General features: G+C 40.0%; 1 protein-coding gene across 3 annotated transcripts in view; it reads right to left on the reverse strand.

Moving 5' to 3' along the window:
* The window catches only part of AKT3 (AKT serine/threonine kinase 3), a 161,978-nt gene that overhangs the window by 85,489 nt on the left and 53,202 nt on the right, over positions 1-23,287 (reverse strand). Inside the window, exon 3 of one of the 3 annotated variants that reach the window (XM_040597869.1) lies at positions 6,128-6,203. The exons of 1 other annotated variant lie outside the window; for it this stretch is intronic. The gene's annotated coding sequence lies outside the window, so the exon portion shown is untranslated. Of the gene's footprint in view, positions 1-6,127; positions 6,204-7,675; positions 7,681-23,287 lie in introns of those variants that run through there. One more of the 3 variants, XM_040597870.1, reaches the window with a different exon arrangement.

Consider the following 23,287-nt stretch of genomic DNA (forward strand, 5'->3'; position numbering starts at 1 on the left):
TCAAGACCTAAGATGGAAAACACAATAAAAAGGGGTTCCTTCACTTTTGGTGAGGGCTTGGTGGGAAGGGGTGGTTCGGTTCCTTCAGGTTAATATTAAAGTCATGCGGTCACTGACAAAAAAAACCCAATATATACTTAACTGAAATACATGTCTGTAGTCCACAGCTACAGTGCACCTCAACCACTGTTTCATTTTCCATTTTTCAGTTCAATACAGATATCAGGCTGCTGAATTTCACATAATATTAGAGAAGAAATTTAATTATTTTAACGTTTCCACTTTTATCTTTGAAGTAAGAGATCACCTGGATAAGACAATGCTCTCGTTTAGCCTTTCTGGGCTAACTTAATAACCCTCTATGCTTGTATCCTTTTTCACATCTCTTCCATGTTACGTGGAAGATGCTGGAAACTCAGCAGCAGCAGAAATCACCAAACAAGAAATAAGAAAGGATTTTCATGGAAGAAAGAAAATTGTATTCCTATAGAGTGATCCAAATTTATTTTATGTGCAACTGTCAAACAGGAAAATGTAAGTTATGCCTGACCAGCTCCTTGCCTTTGGAGAAAGAACTGAAAATAAGATCAAGTGAAAGAGAAAATTAGTTGCTAATCTCATTCTAACCCCTAGCATTTACTTGTCTACTATATAATACTCGACATTCACCGATCAGCACTTTCTGCATAAGAAAAGCTCAGGATGCAATAGTAGGGGTATGCAACATATCAGTCTTGAGGTAGACAGACAAAGCTATGTAAGAACTTGTATAGCACCTGTCTGCCAAATGTCTGAGGCTGAAATAACTGCATTAGTCTTTCTACTTCCACAAGTACCAAATTTATTAAGTTGTTGGGTCTTTTTAACCCCACCACATGGAGAAATCAAAAGTTTTCTTCCCTACAAGAAAAGGCTCTTTTTAGGAATAAACAACGGAGGGAGGGAAGATATTAAACTCCTGAACTAATTAACAGAAGTAAAGGAGGCGGTGGGGGACAATGATAATTAATATGTACCCTCCTCCTAACCAAATCTCCACATACATTCATTCTGTATATGCACACACAACAGCAGCATCATAAACCGTCTCAAGTTCTTGCCATTATTCAGTTCGACATCTGCACATGTTTATGCGTCTCTCCAAACAACCTCTTGAACACCCTGCTGGAGCTGTCATTTTTTTCTTCTCCCTATCTGGCAGATGGCAAGTCAACAATCGGCATCAACAGCAGCCGAATATCTCCCCCCTCCATCCGACCCCCCTAAACAGACACAATAATAACTTCTTTGTGCTTCCCCACAATGCAGCTGCTTAAACCATTTCGCTACAAGGCTGCTTTGCCTTAATAAAAAAAAAAAAAAAAAAAAAAAAAAAATCCCTTCTGTCAAGTCTAAAAAGCAGCATAATGTTAAGCAAGCTAAAGCCACAGCACAGCTGCAAACGGGCAGACACATTGACAGCTCCTCCCTTAACAAAGCCCTGTGAATTGAAGGGGGTTCATCTGAGGCTCACACAGTAATTAGTATAAAAAAGTCCGACAGCCTCTATTATGCTAGGAAAAAAAAACTGGACAGAACTGGGCTGCTGTTTTGCGTCAAGAGTTCTGCTGCAGAGTAGATAAATCATGTTGGGTTTTTTTCCTCTCTTTTTAAAGACAGTAATAAGGAGGATGAGAGAAGCTAATTTGAAAACTTGGACACAGTAATTGTACCATATGGTGAGCATTTATCCCTTCTGAAATACACGCTAACAGTCACTTACATGCACAGTGCTTTGTTTTACAGTTGTTATTCTCTCTACCATATTCATAAAATGGATCTGAATATCCGATACTCCAGAGAAGTTGTGTGTAATTAGCAGCAAAACTGCCTGAGCTTAATATATTGGCCTACCATAGCAATCTAGTTAATTGCAGAAAATCCCATGCCCCCAAATTTAAATAGTGTCCACTTCAAGGATTTTTTTTTATTTCTCTCAAACTGGCTAAGCATCACACATAATAAAGTTCAGAGAAATAATTTATTGACACTAATACTCCTTGATACCGTTGGCTCTAAAACGTGTGAGCGGGAGTTATTTTCCTTTTCATCCGTGCAGTATAGAGGAATTAATTCAAGAACCACTTAACAGTAACCACAAAATATTTCAGTTCCACCGTACTTGGGAAAGGAATTGCCCCATAAACTTAAAGGTGAAACTGAACTTCAGCATGGGGCACCGGAGGGAGACAAAGACTTCAAAAATCCACTCCCCCACCGCCACCCCCATTTTCTTCCTGACTCCTATTTTGCAGTATTTTTGTTGGCAATCCAAACACTTCATTCATAAGGACCTTCAAAACTTGGAAAGCACACCATCCAACTCTCAGGGTCTCTGCTTGCTCTTTACCACACACTTCCAGCTTTTCATCCTGTTCAGGCCCCCAAACTGTCCTGGAGTCACAGAAGATAAGGAACCAGTTGGGTGGAGCTGGGAAAGGGTGGGCTTCTTTGAAAGGAAACACTGAGTTAAACGGCAAAATTAATACATCTTGGAAGTACTGCTTACAGAAAGTAAGATGTAGTCAGCTTCCAAGCAAGGGAAATAAAAAGCTCAAGCAAAATAAAAGATGAAAATTTGGTGAAAAATTACAGTCTGCAACTGAGGATAATGGTATTTGCAAAGAATCAGAACGGTTTCTTTGTATCCATCATCACCTCCGGAGGCAACAGAAATCTGCTTCAGGTAAGAGACAAACACTTCCAGTGTCTCTGGATCAAAAAGGAGGTGCTGGAGCAGAGTGCTGGGTACTAAGGGGTCCCAGAACCAGAATACATTCACAATTACTAAGAAATTATAAGTAAGGTGAAAACGACTGGCAAAAACCAGCTACACTTCAATAGTGACCGTTCAACTGAAGGATTACAAATGGAGAATTACAGCCCACCACCCTGCAGAGGAACCCAGAAAGATTAAAATGAAAAAAAAATATATTGGAAATTTCGAGTCATTTTGCTGGATGGTAACCAGAGAAAACTGTCTATAATTCTGCTTTTATTCATACACTTAAATAACACAAACTGACATAAGATAAACAAGGCAGGACTGCCTTTGAGGAGGAAAATCATGCCCATCATACATATGGGATTTCTTTAAGAATGTCAAGAAAATAAAATGGATCAACACTGACTGACACAATTTATTTCAACCTTTATAAAGCTTTTAATAAGTTTAAGGAAACAGTAGTTGTGTGGATGAAAAAAGCTGCGTGGTGGAACAGAACAGAAATGGGAAACGGGGTAAAAGGAAGAGATAAAATAGGGTTACACAGTCAAATTTCCATCTGTGATTCTCTACAGTTCTCTGGTAGGAACCTTTTAGTGAATATAGACAAGAGTGATCTGGGATCACTACTGAATATACAGCAAGACAGTAAAACTCCTGAAGTTTGTTAAGAATGTGAAGAATTTCAGACTGGCAAAGCTACACCTGTGAGCTGAGCAACATGAGATGAAATACAGTGAAGAATTACTTGAATTAATAAACAGTTACAGGAATAACCTGAAATACTCAATATACTGTGTTTAGTTTAAAATTAACCACTTAAGAATAATTAATGAAGTATTTGCTTAAGTATGTAGTACTGAGAAGAAAGAAAAATATTATCATGTGTAAAGTTACACAATTGTAGGAACACTGAAAATATTGTTATTCCATGATAAACAAATAAAATACCGTTTTGCTAACTATATTAAAACAAGAAAAAAAAAAACCAAAACCTACTAGAGAACCAAAGGGCTTCAGAGACAAAACACACCAAACGAAAAAAAAAAAAAAAAAAAAAAAAGGAAAAAAACTGGAAAAAAACAGTTGGAGAGAAGCAGAGTGAGAAGAGAAAGCCTGGATTAGGTTTCAGTTTCAAAGGAAGGACTATGACAAAAGGATTTAACACCACAAATGGCCAACAGCAGAATATCAGTCATCTCACAGGAACACATTATCAGAAGAATTCAGAACCAGATTTTCAAGCATTCAGCATCTCCAACTCTAGGTGGATTCTGTAATGTCACCACGTAACCAGCAGTTTGCACCATGGCAATGCCAGCCACGCTCCCACCAATTCAGCACCCAACACCTACCAGCACCCTGAATGCTGTGGAGCATCTCCAAATTCGTGTGAGCACTTTTTCTTAAATAAATCAGAATCTTATATTCAGGAAATGGGAATAAACATTCCGCATAGGCAGGCTCCTCCTTTAATTGCCATGCAATTCTGTCTTAGCACAAATCTCGTACTAACCTGAGAGTATTGACAGTGAATTCATGTACCAGCCCTTGGCCACCTTGGTTCACCTTAAATATAATCTACTACCAGCACAGTGCAGTCGGGAATATTGGAAATACAAGGAACACTTGTGAAGGAAGCGTGCGGGGCATCCCATGCCCTGCTCCGCTACATCAGCCTGGCACTCACACATCAAAATGATTGAATTCAAAACCCAAGAAAATAGGTTTTGACCAGATCAAAACAGTTACAGCTCACCGTGCCACTAGTATCGGCACAAAGGAGGGGCAGGGAACCAGCTGGGGGCAAGAAGGATGCAAGGGATAAGGGGCATCAGCATGAACTTATTTGCAAGATTAACTACTGATTCATCGGAGTGCTGGTCCACCTTGGGACTGCAACTCTTGTTTTCCAGTTCAGCTAGAAAATCAGGTTGATGTGAAACAAATTTTGAAAACCAACTGCATCCCTAAGCAACAGTGCCACAATAGTTCTGCCACAGTATTAAACCAAGAATTTCCCTAATACAATTTCACATGTATACCAGCAAAGTCTATTCCGACCTATGTGTCAAAACATGTTCTGACATTTTCTTTACACATGTACACAGAAATTATAGATTAAAAATTAGGTAAACTACAAGGAACATGTACAAATCTCTGTACTCTGGCAAATAATTGAAAAATCACTTAAAATTTGGGATTTGAAAAAAAACTAGAAATACAACCCTTTGACAGGTATTTGTGAAGTAGTTATTACAATTTAATGACATTAACAAAATCTTAGCAACATGGAGGTCCCACTATAAATTGATATTTTGAATTAACCATGTGATATTCCAATACTAGAAACAGTGCCAAGAAGATCAGAACAATTTGGCCAGTATTCTCTTAAATTAGCAGGCTATAATTAAAGTAATAGATGCCAAAAAAAAAAAAAATCTCAAGTTTTTAACCTCAGGATTCAAAGTATTTCTAAAATATTTCACTGCCTTAAAATGAGTAAAACTGCTCCTAACACTCACATAAGAATCAAAACACAGTTAAATTTTAATATACATATTTGACAGTATTTTATCTTGCATGATTTTATTATATTACAATTGCAATAAACATTCAAGTGAGGTGTTAAAAATTCTTTTGCTTCAAGTTTTTCCAGTCCTCTGAATTAAGAGAAAGCTTGACTGATAAGAAGAAATGCAAAATCCTCAACTGCAATTTTACTAGCACAAAATTTCTGCCTCATTTTCAGTCACATTAGAAACTTTTAGAACAGAGCTATAAATTATGAACCCCAAAATTTCAGCCACAAGATGGAACTGAAAGATGACTGACCTGGATAAGACATACAGATTTACCTAGGCAATCTCAGGATGAGGTTTGCTACCATTTTTCCACGACCAGGCACACATTTTGTGGTTTCTCTGCATTGAGTATGGGGTTTTTTTTCCTCATCTGAATTTCTGAAAAGTTTTTAATGGCTTAGCCTCCAAAATAGTTTGATGCAAAAGGCAGTCTAGTAACTTATAGGATGACCTTAAATAGATTTCAGCAAACTCTTCAATTATTTTATTCAGTGCAGAAGTTAAATTTCATACAAGAGAAAACACTGATAATCTCCTCCTACATCTGGCCTTTCTGAATTTCTGATTATACACACAATAATTAACTGGCACCAAATATTTAACATTTGTGACACCAAAATAATAGCCACCAATAATGAAACCATAATTTAAAAAAAATATCTATTTGCATTATTATTGAACTAAACAAATTTGATACGGTTTTAGTGGATGGTTTTTCCTCGAGAAAGTAAACAGCACAATTTTCTAATTAATAAAAACAAAACGGAAACTGACTTACAACACTGACTTCAAAATCCTTGTGAAAGTCTGTACTGGTGATGTCACAAATGCTGTCACATCTGAGCGGGTATTGTCTGTAGAAGGTTCAGAAATGTCCATTTTAATCAAAACGTTTGTGAAGAGGTAGTTGTGTCTTTTGTTTTTATTTTAATGAATTACAGAATTCCTTAAGAATCACAGTTGCAACTCTCGTTAAAAATCATAAATCAGGTAAAAATCTAAATAACTGAAATATAAGGGCCTGATCTGCAATGGATATAGAAACACATGTAAGAGTGAAGGGAAATCCGTAGGTTATGCTTCCATCAGCTTTTAGTAATGATGTTTGCGTAACACTGATGTAACACTCCCATTTTCTGATTTGCTTAAAGTGAACTACAAATTACTGCCTCAGAGTACTAAAATGCCAGTCCTAAAGTACTCCAAGACAGAAAACACAGTTTCTCCAGGGTTGTGGGTTTTTTTAAATTAAATCTTTCAACTTCCTGATACTCTGAAGCCACAGATTATCTTCCATTTCTCCCCACTGCAAAACACTAACAACTAAACAATTATTCTTCTTATGTCAAGAAACCCTCCTCCCATCACTGGTCCAAATCCCAGAGACAGAGATGGGGACACTTGGTCAAGTTGTAAGTGGCTGAAAAAAACCTTTTCCTTCCCTCTTTTCTTCCCCTGTGCAGTTTGGCACAGCCAAAAGGACCATGCTGTGCTACGGGAAGGGACTGGCGCTGTGTAGGTGCCTGAAGAACTCTTAAACATGCATCTTCCTATTTAGAGCATTTACAGCATAACTATTTATATACTTAAGTTTCATTTGATGAAAGTCATCTGCGTTCTGAAACATTTCTGTGTGTCTCCAGCACAGATAACCAAACAAAGAAGCCTTTCCAATAAAAACTTAGAGTAAGAAAAATAAACTCGGGTACAGAACTTCTTAAAACATCCTTTAAAATTGTCTATCTGTGACATAAAAACTGGAAGAAATGACAATGGAATAAAGCTATCCTTTTATTTCAAACTCCAAAGAGGAAAAGGAAAAGAAAAAAGAAAAAAAAAAAAGAAAAAGATCTCATGCCAGAATGAGGTACGAGGACATATGGGCAGTCTATCACCTGACTACCAAACAGCAGTACCAAGGCTGACACATGTTTGTTAATCCCGAGAGGTAAAACGCTGCTTTGTCTTCCGGGGGTCGTGCTGCAGATGAGTGCCCGTTATGCCGCTGATGCATTTTTCCATGCTGACATTCCCCAGGGAATCCGAGTTCCCCATCAGGGAGAAGGGACAGAAATTTTTCGCCTCCTCTAAGAGCCTTCCATAACGTTGTTTACTGAGTGCACCCATAAGAACAGCAAGCATCAGCAGCACAGCCAAAAGAGTTTGAACAAAAGCTTTTCCTCTGGATGTCTACAGTTTAATTCTGTTAATTCTTTTACCAGGACTCTTTAGTTTTCAGCGACAGCTTGGTCTCGTAACACCAGATCACCGTTTGCGAGGGAAGGACTGAACTTCAGTGACGTGATTACTGGTTACAGACAGCAACCCCTCTTCAGACAATCAGAGATGATGAAGGGGAGGAACATTTCCCGGCGGTCTGGCCACTCTCTAATGTACTTTTTTATCTCCCTATGGGGCAGAATAAGGTGAGGTCAAGGGAGAAATGATCAGTAGCTACAGAAACACTCTAGCCCTCTACAAGTTTCTCCTTCTCCCGAAATAAGTCTGTTTTCAGACTCCGCTGTTTCTAACAAAACCCCTCAGAGAACTCCAGGTGCAATTTTTCATAATACTCCAGCTGAGGAGAAACCCTGCCTCCTGCTCCTTCCAGTCCTGCAGTCCAGCGGTCTTCCTTGTCTCATCTGCCACTTCTGCAGCTCACTAGTCCAATAGGGATAAATAATAAATAAATAAATGAATGAATAGAAAAATAAATAAATAAATAGATGAGAGAGGTGGGGGATAGAGAAGGGCAGGAATAGGACAGTCTCCTGCAAGATCAGATGCGTGACCCCATCGGCTGACGAGTCGTAGTCTTGCTAAATCCATCACAAGGTGGCTAGGGGGGCTATATTCCAGGCAGGGTCTAGCTGAACCTCCTCCTTCATTAGCAGCACACCATTAGATCTGATGAGGTATAAAAACATCCTCTCGCTACTGTTTTCCAAACTCCCCCTTCTCCCCGACACACTGGGCATCTGTTTAAAGGATCTGACTCTGCGAGTACCAAGTGGGAGGGCTGTACGTGTATCTATTGTTGACTGTACAAGCGCCAAGCAGACAACACACAGCTCCTCGTTTGTAGAAGGATGGTCACGCTGCCCTGTCGCATCCTTCACGCACATTTGCTCCTTAGGTGAAATTGCAGCAACGACAACACGCCTGCCTTCGCTTAAGGAGGAAAATTACCAGTGACTTACAGAGTACTTTCAGCTCCCTCACTCTCCAAGTCTGTATTTGTGCCACCACAAATAAACATTTTTATTCTTGACCCAGCAACCCTCCAGGCACTGAAGAAAGTGCCTTGACGGTGTCTTGAAACAACTCCATTTACTTAGCATGTCAAAACAATATTAAGAAATTACTTGATTACCACGAATCAGTACCTTCACATCAAAAAGTTTAAAGGACTAATGGGCTTAACCAAGTATAATGAGAAAAACATACACAGCAAAGGAAGCATGTGGACACTCCACAGGCAGTAAGAGAGCTCTAACTGTCCGTGACACTGAGGATGAAAGTGCCAAAGTGGTGGCAACTGCAGTACCCAGCTAAGAAAGACTATGAAACACAATAGGAACTACAGTAATTTTATCTTTTAATATAGATACAGCGCTTCTCAAACGACACGTCAGCGGGGTCCTCAGCAAAGAGCAACTGGATTTTCACTCTTTCGTTTGAATAACACTCTGAGCAAGCCTCAGACAAATTATCAACAAGTTTACATTTCACTGCTAATCTGAGTATCTATTGTGCAAATCTATATAGGACATTGTGTGATTTTTATTCATGGTATCATATATTTTAAGACAAAAAGGAACATATCATTTCAGGACGAACTCTTCAAGGAGGTCACAGAACTTTCCACCATTACGAATACAGTGGCAAATAAATAAATAAATAGATGTGTTTTTTTAGTGCTTATCTTCCAAAATGCACTCGGTCTTTTTTTGAGAGTAGCAAGATGCTCTCCTTAGTATTTTTCAATCTTTATCTTAGTTCTGAATACTCTGGATTCAACACTCAGTCACAGAGCTCCACTACTCCTTACGCTGCTGCATTAAAGAGCTTTTTACGTTTCCCCATTAAGGTTCTTTCTCCTGGCAAGGCAATCCCATACTCCTCAGTAGCCACACAGGTTCTCAGAATCTCATCTTCTAAAGTCATTCTCTCCAATGCTAAAAGCACTATCATTTTTCTTCTCCACTGTTTCTCCAGGATGTAAATATTCATTTTAATATTAAATATTAAAAGAGAAACTGGAATGGAACTCATAATTCCCATCTCTCTACACAAATTTACTTCTCTGTATTCTTATTATGCATCTTGAGAGGCTGCAAGAAAACCATTTTCTACAGAACTTGCCTAGGAGCTCTCAAGAATTCTAAGCATTACAGAACCTAAAGATTTTATTTAACACAACAAGTTTCAAAATTTTTCAGTTCACAGAACCCTAACATTTTCCAGCAGAAACATGAAGTACTAAACACCCAGAGAAGCGCTGCATCCTATGCCCTGGACAAGTTGGCCGGGATTTTTCAGTAACCTTTTGTAGACTCTTCCAAGGCAGTCCACAGATCCCCCAGGATCCACAAACAGGATGGAAACTACTATTGTTACTACTTTTAACTACTATCAACTTACTATTTAAAATATACTGCTTCTCTAGCGGAAGATTTCTCCATCTCCCAGGAATCTATCTGAATGCTTCAGGAGTTTAGCACTGAAGTAGAAGAAAGCTGCTCAAATCTAATATGCAAATATTCTACATCAACAGAAAAATATAGGTAAAAGTAAGAGTTTAAAAAAGAGGGGGTGCGGGGGGAGGATCAGCTCAAAAGACCTTACAAATGGGCAGAAGACTACTGAAAATACTATAAGGCTAGGAAAAAACAATGGCCACAATTCAAAAGGAAAATAACATAGTTCTCCCTTCCTCACCCTCCTCCATGCCAAAATCCACCTGGATGGCTTAAAGGAAAAGTTAAAAGGTGATTACAGGGAAAAGGTCACTATTAAGAATTAAAAGCTTGCCCAAATGAGGAAGAAAGGCAAAGATGATAAAACATGTCCAGGGAATGTAAACATAAAATTAAGAGAACTAGAAAAGAATTTGAAGAGCTTCTTGCAAATGATGCTCATCAGCGAAACCAGGAAGTCAGACAAGAAATCAGTGGGATTTACTGCTCGGTAACAAAAGCCCAGAAAGAGAACTGGAGATAAGGGAACTCAAGGATAAGGCCACAGCAGAGAAGCACTACAAATTATTTGCCCTGGCCTTTATTGCTAAACACACTGTCAAGCTACCCAAACCCAGACCATTCCCGGGAGTAGACAACTGAAAGCTAGATGATTTCATGTAAACATGCAGGAATTATTGGATGTCAATAAGTCACCAAAACTGGATGACAGTCAGCCAGGAGTGCTGAAGGAACTGAAGTGTGAAATCGCTGAGGTACAACCCATACCTACAAATGGCCACGTGCCCAGAAGACTGGTGGATTGCCAACACAACTTCAAACAAACAACGAGACTCTAGAAAGGACCCCAGAAACTACCTGCGAGTCTGACTTCTGCTACTGGTAAGTCGCCAGAGTCTACAGTAAGACCACAGAGCACGTGAGATGACATGGGTCTGTTGGGAAGGTGCCATCACCGCTGCTATGTGGGGAAAGCCTGTCTCACTCACCTGATGGAGTTCCACAAGGGGGCAAGAAACATGAGGGCAAAGGGCATCCAGTAAGCAAAATGTGTTTGTCAAGGTTCCTCCCCGAATACAATTAAAGGAATTAAGTTGCCACAGGATTGGAGAAATACAGTCTGAAAGGTGGGTAAGGGAGAGGAAACAAAACATAAGGCTTAATGGTCACTTTTCAGCATAAGAAAGAGTCAGGAGGTCCCTCAGGGATCCATGCTGGCATCATTTCTATATGACATCTTTATCAATGACCTGGACAGTAGAGTAATCCAAGAAATCTTACAGATGATACTACACTGTAGTGGACAATCAAATGCCATGACTATGGCACGGAAAAAGAGAAGGATTTAACCAAATTGAGTGGGCAGCGATGACGAATGAACATCACAGACATAAATGTGAAGCAATGTATCTAGGAAAAAAATAACCTAAACTATCCCTCACAATGTTTACCTTAGAACCACAAATTATAGTTTAGTTGAGTCCTGGATTCACCACTGACACCTCTATGAAATCATAAGTTCATGTACAACAGCAAAAAAACTGACAAAATGTTGGCCATGTCAGAAAGGACACTGAGAACAAGAGAAAGGACATGATTTTTCTGATACTTCTGTGCCCACATCTTCATTAACCTGTGCAGTCTTGTCTCCATCCATACCTCAGGAAGAACATAGTGGAATTATGAGCGAGTAGACAGAAGGGCAACCAACATGATGCAGGGGATGGAGCAACCACCTCTTCTAAGACAGGATGAAAAGATGGGAACTCTTTAGTTTGGAGAGGAGAAGGCTGAGGTTTACAAAACCATAAAGGCACTCAGTAAGTGCAGAACTGCTGTTCACCAAATACACAACACAAATACACAATAATTCAGGCACTTGGAGAAACAGGTCCACAAATAGATAGTAGAAGGATCACACACAGATATGCCACCTAATTTATTAATACGACAGTTCTGGACACTGGCTAAGTGCAAGGGGAATAAAAGGCAAGAAAACGGCCAAGCTTGCAGGCTCTCCCTGAACAGCATCTCCTCTGCCACTGCTGCAGATAGAATACCGGGCTAGACGGGCCACTGCTGCGACTCAGTAGGCTATTCCTTATGTTACACTTACTTGAAAGAAGTTTTCCTGGCTTGTAAGCCAACAGCCTTGCAACAATTTAAAACCATAATTTCTTCTCCTCTCTGCTGTATGCACGAAGAACAGGTTATATTATCACTTGTCTTTTCTTATTTGGCCTTAACAATTGCAACTCATCCTACCTATACTCACAGGTTACGCTCCCCGTATCGCTAGAGCACTCTCACTGCTGGGTACTTAGCATCGTGGAACTGCAGCACCCAGAACTGGAGGCAGTCGTCCAGCTAAGAACGTGTTGCTCAACGGAGCAGAAAGAGGCATCTCTATTACTGTTTATGCATGCCTGTGTTTGCCCTCTTCACAGCACTGAGATATAATTAATATCCAGTTTGTGATCCATGGTACCCGCTGCACTTTCTTCTGGAGTGTACTTACCCAGCCACTCGATCTCCATTCACCTCACGTAAAGCAGATCATTCTAGAACGCAGGTCGACCTCGCTCCCCCTGAACAGCTTCCAGCTCCTCACACGCCAAATCTCCACGCTACCAACACCATTCTAAATGCTAATCCCATCCTCCAGCACACCTGCAGCCCCTTCCATTGTGGAGACACCTCAAACCATGAATAACCATTCTCTTCTCCATCACTCACCTCATCACTGGAAGTACTGCCTAGGCAGAAGTCAGGAAACAGCCTAACAAGATTCTACTCCAAATTCACTTCCATTTTGTTACCAAACCTTTAATAATTATTCAGCACAGTTTTCTAAAAGTTTTGATCTTAGAAACAAACCTCACAGTTGTTTCATCTTGTTTCCTTATGAAAATGTTGTTCGCAGAATATCAGAAGCCTGACTGAACCCAAGACACGACATCCGAAGCTTCTCTGTGTACACAAAGATTGCTACCTTGTCAATAGAAGGAAATTTGAAGTTTGATACATTTTAACGCTGCCAAATCCACAGTGACTCATCTCATTTTCTAGACCTTCATAAATAGTCTACTTGGTCCAGTATCTTCCCTTAAGTTAAATTGATGTCAAGCATTTTCCATATTAAAACACATTTTGGTTGAACATAAAAAACACGAAAAGCCATCAAAGCGATTTTCTGACGTATTTATTACATTACAGTCTATGTTATCCAGAGATTTTATCATCAACGATTTTGTGTTTGTTTTCTAAAGTACTGAACCTGTCCAATAAGAGCCAGTTGTAAAAATGATCACTGCAGAATGCAAGAAGAGTTATCATCACACAGATTCATCTTTCACATTTTTAAACATCCCTTACAGTTTGACTTAGGTTATATAACAATAGGAAGGGGGGGGGACGGAGGAATTCACCTTAGTCTCATAAAATTATGAAGGAAGAAAAAAAATAATCCAGCTTAGTCTCAAAAGAAGCAAAGGATTTACTAAAGGTCTTGTTCCTTTGTGTAAAAGAGGCCACATGACTGATCTTTAACTCTGACATTAACACAACATAGTAAGAGTGTTCCAGAATAATGGCATAATTAACTCAAAATGCCTACTGCAAATATAAAAGAAAAACACCTTCAAATATTCAACAAATAGCACCTTGCCACGACTATTGTTATCTGCTGCTGCCAATCAGTATTGTTATGGTTGTACAAAGACTCCAGTGCACCAGACTGTCGCTAATTATGTATATTCAAGTGATTAGCAAGCACTTGTTGCCTCGTTCACACCACCCTCCAAACAGCAGCCTTTGAGAGGAGAATAGACTGCAAATTTATTGAGAGAACACTGTTAATCCTTTGGGGAGAATGTAAATGTAAACAGGACTACTCTACATCAAGGTGCTTTGACAACAAAAATCATCTGCATAAACACATGCTCAACAACAAACAGGTGTTCTATTTCACAACTAGCGCCCATTTGATGCTTTCAAGTAAGCATTATGCACAAACTGTTAGAAGTACTTTGAAACCAGCTGCAATTACTATAATTAGCTGTCTTCCTACACTTTGGGCTTTTTTTTTCTTGTACCTGTTCAGCATTGTGCTGCCTGCAATATGTAACCTCAAGTAAAGCTGCGGTTTTAGCCTCCTGCTTAAAGTTTACTATCCTCTCACCTCTGCATGCACCGTAAGTTCGTATCAGCATTAAAGTGCCACAAGTTATAAGATGATGTCTGCATTAAATAAGAGCCCTATGAATGTAAGGTCACTCATCTAACACTCATAGTGAATACGAAAACAAGGACAACTGCCAAAACAGCACCATAAAAATAGTAAGCCTTCAATGCGCAGGATTTCCCTTTTTTACAGAAATGTCCCCAGGAACTAACAAGATTTATTTTTAATAACAAGAACTTTACTTCTAGTTTTATCAGACAATAGGTGGTGAAAAGTCTTGCTTGCAGACAGCTACTCGTTCTAATACACTCCAAGTAAACGCTTTAAGCAATTGTTTGGTCAGCATGCACACGCTTCCTTCTGTTCAATGAATACAAAGTACATATAAAGCACCTCCGCATTATTTTTTATTCTTATTAGAACGATGTATTCAAGTGTCTTTCTGTTTTCACTCAGCCTTTCGTGGCATCTACCCAGCTCTTGGTTTTCAGCAGTTTGAAACACTCCACCACAGCATTTCTGTAGGCGAGTTCAACATGAACAATGAACAAGTCCAGTGGCCTTTCCTCCCAAGTCAAACCCTAACGTGCTAATTTCACAACCTTGGCGGTGCCACCTAGAGATAGCTAAAATCCTAATCTCCCACCTTATGATTTGCCAGATTTTAACCACTGAACTGAATAATTCCATATTCAGCACCTGCTGAGAGAAGACTTTTTTTCACAAATGAAAAGCTTAACAAGCAAAGCCCAGGGAGTAAGAACGCAGCTGGAAGGAAGGGCTAAAGATGACAAATACACAGTAGTAGAAGGAGGACAGGCTACAGGCGACGGAAAGAAAGCAGCTCTTTCACTCTGGGTGAAACAGGCAAGGAAATCTGTGATCAGCAGAGGAAAACCTATGCCACAGCACTTTTCCAAGCCTACTAGACATCCTACTGTTGACAGGTTAATTTGATAGCCTCCACCAACATCAAAATGTACCTGAGGTCCCCCTAATGCTTTTTTCATCTGTAACAGAAGAGTTCTATTTTTATAGACGTCCACACCGGGTGATTTACAGAGCTCTGTGCATTTTTAACAACAGCCACTACTTTCTTCCCACCAACTTCTGCTCAGCTGGAAATAATACGAAAGCGTCAGTTCTGTTGGGCCAGCCAAGCAATACACACTGTATTCATAGCAGTTATTCCCCAAGAGGCCAAAAGAATGACCAAAAAGATTAATAAAAAGTTGTAGTATTACAAGACCTCCCACAGAAATGCAGGGAGCATTGTACATCTAGAAAACTCCAGGCAAAGCTAATTTTGGGGCTTCTTCCAGAGAGACACCATCCTTTGGGAAGCACAGAGGATGACAAAACAATAGTTGCTCTCATTTTCTCTGTTAGCTCTTATGGCAAAGATATATGTAGTGAACCCAGCAGTTTCAATTGTACAACCAGTCCCCACGATGACATGGACATTTCTTTTCCCCTGCTGTTTCTTTCTGGACAAACAGAAAAATCTGGAGAGTAATAATAATAATAAAAAAGACTATATCTACAGCTTGTATATTCATATATGAAGAAATACCAGATTCAGAGTTATCTTAAGCTTTAAATGTGCGCTAACAGCTGTAAATTAGAGTACATTGTCTTCTGTTAGTCATCTGAGATTTGTATTCCTAGCTCTCACACCATAATCCCAAATCAAATTTCACAATACAGTAGCACCCAACCACTGAAAAAATGCAAACGCTGCATCGCATCAACACTACCATTCATTTGACCTGCAGTAAAGTAATACAAAGAGCTAAATTTATCAATTTTTTTTTTTGGTATAGGGTAATTTCTTACGTCAGTTTAATTCCCCGAACCACCACTGCTCACCTAGATGAACACTGCTTACAGCAGAAGATGCAGCTGGAATGCCCATGCAGAGGTCTCAGCTGGTAGCCCCTTCTTCCCCCTTCTAGAAAGAGCCAGGCACCAGTTTAGCGAAGTATATCATCATCTCTGTCTCGGCACGTGAGCAGATATGCAATGGTTTCAGCTAACCCTTCCGATTTTGTAGTAAACTAGACCAAGAGTTAGAAATTTGTTACAGAATTTCTGATGGGAATGGTAACTTCTGCTGTCACCATGTGAAGGGGTTGGAAGGGGGCAACAAACAGCTGGGAAATGCTTAAAGAGCTTCAAGTAGATACACAAACATGGTTCAGTTATTTTACTGTCAAATAAATCAGCTATATGATAAACAGAAACTACAACTATAAGGGTGTTTACTACTCATTCATATAATCACCACGCATAAAGTTACATGCAGACACATCCGCTCTCTGTTTGTTTACTTAAAACTCTTTGTGAGACTCAAAGGCTACTAATTAGGAGAAATACTGTATTGAATTCCAACATCAGGAGGAGTTTAGAACCTGGTATCTTATTTACACACACAAGCATGTACTGCTTCTGTGTTTCAAGTAAAAGATGCAAGACAGTAAAAGAAGAGCATGTAGCAGAGATCACTATCAGCATTTGCAAAGAAATATGGGTTATTTTATAAAAGTACTAAAGCTTTACAAACTAGCAGCATCCTGAAAAACACATGCGTATGTTTACATTCACTTTATTACAGGGTGTATATTTAAGCATGCATATGAGACCGCTATGAAAACATTCTAAAGAAATGCTTTGAAATTGCAAGTCTTAAATGCATCAAACAAATAAACAAAAAAATGATACTAGTCAGCCACAGGTTCCAGAGAAGAAAGAAACATAATTTTACCATGAGAACATTCTGAGCTTTATAGCATTGCGGTTACCTCTGATTTACTGTGTTTCATTATGCTCTTCTCTTAAAAAACCCTTTTCCATGAATGCCGTATCCATATTTTTCTTTTCTTTTTTTTTTTTAATGTGCTCTGATGAAAGGTGAGATTTTCCTAAAAACAGAGTTAGGCAGATGAAAAAGAAATTTTTGTATCAAGCTAACGTTCTTAGCTAACATTCCTAGCAAGTCTCATACCAGACTATTGTTACTTAAGGCTAAATACCTCCTACAAAACACTACACGGTGGTTACACATGCATCAGATCTGACTGCTGGATCCAGAGGGTCTTTAGGATGGACCAGCTGCTCCTTCCAAAAGCTCAGGTAAGCAAGCAGGGGACAGCCAGCCTGCCCTTTCAGGACTCCAAAGAGTAATTTGTTAGCTAGCATCCATCAGGAATGATGAGGTGACTAGTATGAGCCAAAGCCTGGCACCCACGCAGCCCTTGCATATATTTCTCTTATTATTTTGAAGTCCTGTCAAGGAGGACTAATTTGCAGTGCCAGAGAAACTACGGTACTCGTTAATATGCTGAAGAAAGCACAAGCAATCCAACTGTGTTCAACATTCTCCAAACGAAGTAACCCAGCCCACAGGTGTAGCATGTAAGCTTTGGTGACCAAACTTTAGCCAAAGGTTTTAATGAGGTGAAAGTTTAATTGCTGGTATGGAAAGGAAATTCTCTTTTCAGAAATTGCCAGAAAGTCCCCATTTTGTGGCAAAGACTCCATACAGGTTGTGTACGTGACTGTCTCCCGCAAAAACGAACTCCTCGGGGCTGCTATATGAGGAGATGCAGAGCAACGAGGGAGCTGCAGCCAACAGACTGGGTGACAGAGCAAGTGACGAGGCGCAGCTAATGGCACCACTTAGACACCACCTCAGTGTCAGAAACGACTGGCAGTGAACAAAGGTAGCAGGAGCAATTAAAAAGGCCCTCAGAACCAACCTGGCATGGACAATGCAGTCTTCAAATCAAATGCTCCCGAGCACTGAAGCCTACACAGGAGCAACTACCTAAAGCTGTGACTCTTGCTACAGCCCTGGCCACCCGGACCGAGGCAGGACCCTGCCCACCAGGCAGGGCTGCTCTAGCAACAGACCAAACGAAATACAACAGGAGGACCAGGATTAGTGACAGGCTGCTTTGGCAACGACTCATAGCTCTAGGAGGTTTGGGTCATGACTACTGCCAACACGTTTGGGCATAACTACCAATACTGTTACGGTGTTACCAACGGTTCAGATTTCCCAAACTTACCTTCATTATCTCCTTTTAACAACTTGCACAAGACCAGCTAGAAAAGGTCATTTATTGTCCTGGTTTTCCAGGTAAGAAATTAAGTTGGTAACGTTGAAGTGTTTCTGTAAGGACCCCTCAAACAGCTAACAACGAGGTTTTGGCAGAACAGCATCCTTCCTCATGGACCAAGCCTCTGGAAAGAGAGCACATTTTTGTAGGAAGAGTGCAGTAACTTGTGTTCTCTGGCTGCCTCCATACTTCGTTCCTCCTAATTCCCCGGGGGGGAGTGGGGGCAAACCACCAACCCCGAAACAAACCTGATCATATGTTTATTAAAAACATAGATACTCTCTGAAATCCTTCTTCAGCAGACTGCCTGAAAGTACTTTGCTGGTTTTGTTTAATAAATAAGCAACGTCTAGTGGTTGGAACAGTATTTAAAGGGGGTGAGACAGCAGTACTTGTACAAATATTTAAAAGCGGTACGCTTTCAAAAGCAGTTTGTTAAACAGGGCCATATTATAGCTAAAGCGTTTAGAACTCAGCTGACTAAATGAAATTTGCTTATGCCAAAACAGCCAAGGGCAGAGCTGGTGCATTGTGATGGAGATGAGAGCCCCCCACGCCACTCCGAGCGCAGCTCCACAAACCCTTTCTCCAAGTAGCCTTTGTGGTGCTCACTTGCACAACCCCAGAGCGGTGCAAAGCAGTTGCTCCTCTCCTACCCTGTTCCCAGGGCGGGCAGGGGCTGTCAGCGACTTTCGGAGCGGTGCCCAGGGTGATGTCACACTGGTACTGCAGGGGAGGAACAGTACCAGGAAGCGTCAAACCCTCACATTGTGCAGGGGGGATCAGCACATGGGGGCAGGTTGTAAATCTGGCCGGGGACCAGCGAGACTTTAGATCACGATTTCACTCGAGGAGGCAGCTGTAGCAATAAACACAACGTTCGCTTCTGTTCCGCGGGATGTTTCAAATGTAAACATTCACTCTATAGCTGAATTCCCAGTTTACATTACACTAAGCACAAAGAAGAAGAAATGCAAATAGCTGACCCGGAGTAAAGCTAATACATCTCTAAGTGTTGATTCCCAAATACTTTCAGATAATTCTCTTTCCCTCTTCCACAAAATACCTTTGGAGTGACATCACTACAGTTTTAAACAGCAAACTACATTTATGACCCTGAGAAGTTAAACAGAAGGAGGAAACAATGAATGAGATCATCCGGGGAGGGGCGAGAAGGGGGGGAAAGTTTCTTTTCACAAATTACAGCCACTTTTTTTTTTTCTCCCTTTTTTTATTTTTTTTTAATTTTTACTTTAAAAAAAATTTGCATCCTAAAGCTTTTCTCAGTCTCTCCATTATGTAACAGTTCTTTAGGAAACCGCCAGCTACCCTGACAACTGTGATGTTTTGCCAGAGTGGCTTTGTCTAAATCCTAAAGCAGCACTTGGCTATGCGCTGAGCCCAGTGGCTGCCTGTGATCTGAATGCCAATTAAGAGTGCTGTCCCTCTTGTCTGACAAGTCAGAGACTTAAAGGTCTATCTGAGGTCAGCAAACTGTCTGGGCTACTTTTGTGAGCTTAAGAGACCAAGGAACACAGCAACAACACAACCCTTTCCTTTAAGTGTCACACTGGGCAAAGAGCGTTTCATGTACAATTGTCAGCGCGTTTTATTTAGGGCAGAAAGAGAGATATTCCACATGTCTTGCTTCGGTTTCCTTTCCAGTCTTGCTTTCATTCCCTGTATCACCAATGAAATTCAACCTCCTAGTGGACAGGTAGGGATGAAGACTAAACTACTGGTATTTTATAAAAATCGATCAAAGAAACATACATATCCAAAATTCAATTAGCAAGATCACCAAAAGCTAATAGTGGAATACAGAATCTGTCCAGTTTGGCATATATTCCCTCTAACTCTGGTGTACTGGCTCTATAATATTTGATTCTCCAGCTTCCCTTCAAGTCCCCATTCAAACAAGCCCTGTATCACCGACTTTAAACTTCCATTTTTCATCGCAAACCATGAGAAATAGCGCAGCAGGCCAAAAAGTGCTCAAAAATGCTGTTTGCCCAGATTTATTATAAACACCTTGAAAGTCTGGTTTTTTGACACTTACAAGAGAACTTTTAAGACGGCAATGGTGATATATTCCATCACTATCAGTAGTTATGAGGAAGCAGTAACTTCCTTTCCATTCCTTCACATCATTTCTACTTTTGGAGGTGGAGACGTAACTACCTGCTACCTACATGAAATGTTAACTTTTTTTTTTCTAACTATTACTTTTTATGTAAACAGCAAAATCTTACTTTGTTTGACGAGCTCTAAAATGCAAGCCAACTTCTTTGCAAATATTTACTGAAAACTATTAGCTGAGTGCATTTTCTCATTAAAGAAACCGTTTTACCACCTTCCCTTGTAATTGGCAATGTAATCTTCCGTTCTTTTCACTGAAAATTGCAGTTTAAATACTCTGCATTCTTACACACCAGCATCTTTCATTAACCCCAAAAGGAAAGGCTGCCTTGTTTTCCAGGTTGATAAAGACTGAAGACAACTAAATTTTGCATGAGAAATTACTCTGCTCTTTTCAAGAAGGCTTAGGGACAACCTGCATTACTGCATAATTCCCACACAGAATTCCATGAGATGAGATGAAGAAAAATTGTAGTGTATATACTAACTTCTAGAAGGCACTTCAATTTTAGACATTACAGTTAAAAAAAAAAAAAATGAAGTTGGTCATTAACTTGTCAGATAAAACCACAAACTAAAGAGAGAGTTAAGAGAAAAGCTGTGCTGAAACCAAGGCTGAATCTCCCACTAAGGAAGGCTGCTAATACGTTTTTGAACTTGCAAACTATTCCTTGTACTGCTACATTAAGGAAAAAACTTTCAGTGATATATTTTTGGCATATGATCTTGCGGAGGAGGTTGCTTTTTTACTTTATTTTACCTAGAGTTAATTCATTCATTCTGAATGTTACTGTGAGCAAGAGGGAGAACCGGTATGGAGTAACAGTTACGTAATTGGTAAAACAAAATCCTGTGGGATATTTATAAATATATAGAGTCTGTTTAAAGCTACATTAAAAATACTGAAATGAGAACTTGGTTCTAGAGCTGTATATTTTTAAGGAAAGAATTTCATAAAGCTCATCTTGTATTTTTTTTTTTCAAGCCATTACCTTTGTTATAATCCTTTCATTTTCCTCATATCTCAAAGTGTTCACCCTAACTCCTGGCCAGAAAGGGCATTTCACAGATACAACCCTACGCAACGCTTACACAAACCTTACTGAAAATATTCCCCAATCTTCCTCCCAGCTGTTAAGTCAAGCCCCCAGCACTTCTGCCTCAAACGTCCACAACACACAGCACGCAGGTCTCACATCGGTGAGCTCCTCCCTGAAGTCTCTAGCTTTGACAGGACACGTTCCCAACTTGCGTTGTTCACTCTTCCACATTTGCAAGACTGTTGAGGTCTTGGGGAAATCTCCCCTCCTAACGAAGTGCTCAGCAAAACACTTCTTAAGACAGTGTTTGTCGTACAAGCAACCTCAGATCTCACAGCACTGCAACTCAAGTTGCATCATCGTTGACATCAATAGTGGCTTCGGGCCAAAACATCAGATTTCCATTACGTGAAACTCAGGCATTTGCTACCCCATATAAGAATTATAACTTTCTGCAGTGATCAAGAAGGCCTTGTGTGACCATGGATAAATAACCCTTTTTCTGATGAATTTAGCAACCTTGTAAAGAACGGGAATAACTTCATGAAAAATAAAATAAAAATCAATAAGCCCTGCCCCAATTTGTGACCCCGAGGATTCCAAGTCTTCAGCCACGCTTTCAGCACTGCTGTAAGGCACATGCCTGACAGCCCTTCCACAGCAACACGCGCCTCCAGGCTCACAGCCGGCTGGGGAATCACCCACCGATGGCACTGAAAGACAAACTCCCAGAAGCAGAAATTCAAAGCTTCCTCCACAGCTTGAGGGAATCACTTTGGTTCCTCGGTGCTTTTGTCTTGGGATGAATTCCCCACGATTTTCAGAGAAGTAAATGCTCAAAGTTTTGCAGCTTCTGTGTTAGACCAGTATTGCACTATTAATTTATCTTATTGACCACATGATTGCTGCCCGGCATCAAGAACAGCCCTATATTAAGTGAAACCTATTACGAGAAATGATAAAATCAACTGCTCATTTTGATTTCTTTCTTTTATCTTCCCTCTCGATATCCATGCAGCATCACAGCGGTCATAGGGGAAATACCTTTACATATGGACCTCACCCACAATGCTCTCAATACACGGCTGCAGCCTCCACAACCGCCGACAGACAAAATCATTGTGCTCAGCGCTTACGCAGCACCAGTTGAAACACAAAACAATTTCAAAAGGATGCCAACCAGCAAAACATCAGCAGATGTCTGAAATGCAGAGAGGCCACGCAGGTTTAACAAACTCTCACACAGTTACAGTACATTTTACTTTTTTAAAAAAAAAAAACAAATAAACAAACCAGATTATTATCATTATTTACACATTTTGGGATACCTATTGTGATAAATATTTTTATGTTGAGCAGAGCAGAGCAGCAGTTTGCTTTGTGGAATATAAATTAAGTAATCCACCTTACTTAGGCAACTTCATCTGGATTCACTCTTTCAGAAAGTGAGAAATAAAATATATTTTCTCAAACTCCCTTTCTTCCTCAGTTCTCCAGCCTGTGTCATCTTGCAATTTTATTTCAAGCCCTGTTCTGATATTTCAGTCTCCTTTTACTCACTTTGTGCAAGTGCAGAGCTACTGTACTTTCAACAATTTTAAGAACTGCCTCTAAAACAAATCCCCAAACTCATTCAAGCCCACAAACTTAAGAGACTTCGTAGAACAAATTTCTGGAACACTACAAGTCAATGTGCTACATTTTCTTTCAACGTAAAGAAGTCTACTTCATGAATCTTAAAAAAACAACTGCAAA

The sequence above is a fragment of the Falco naumanni genome, chromosome 6 (assembly GCF_017639655.2).
Source record: "Falco naumanni isolate bFalNau1 chromosome 6, bFalNau1.pat, whole genome shotgun sequence".
In the NCBI taxonomy this organism is placed as follows: Eukaryota; Metazoa; Chordata; class Aves; order Falconiformes; family Falconidae; genus Falco; species Falco naumanni.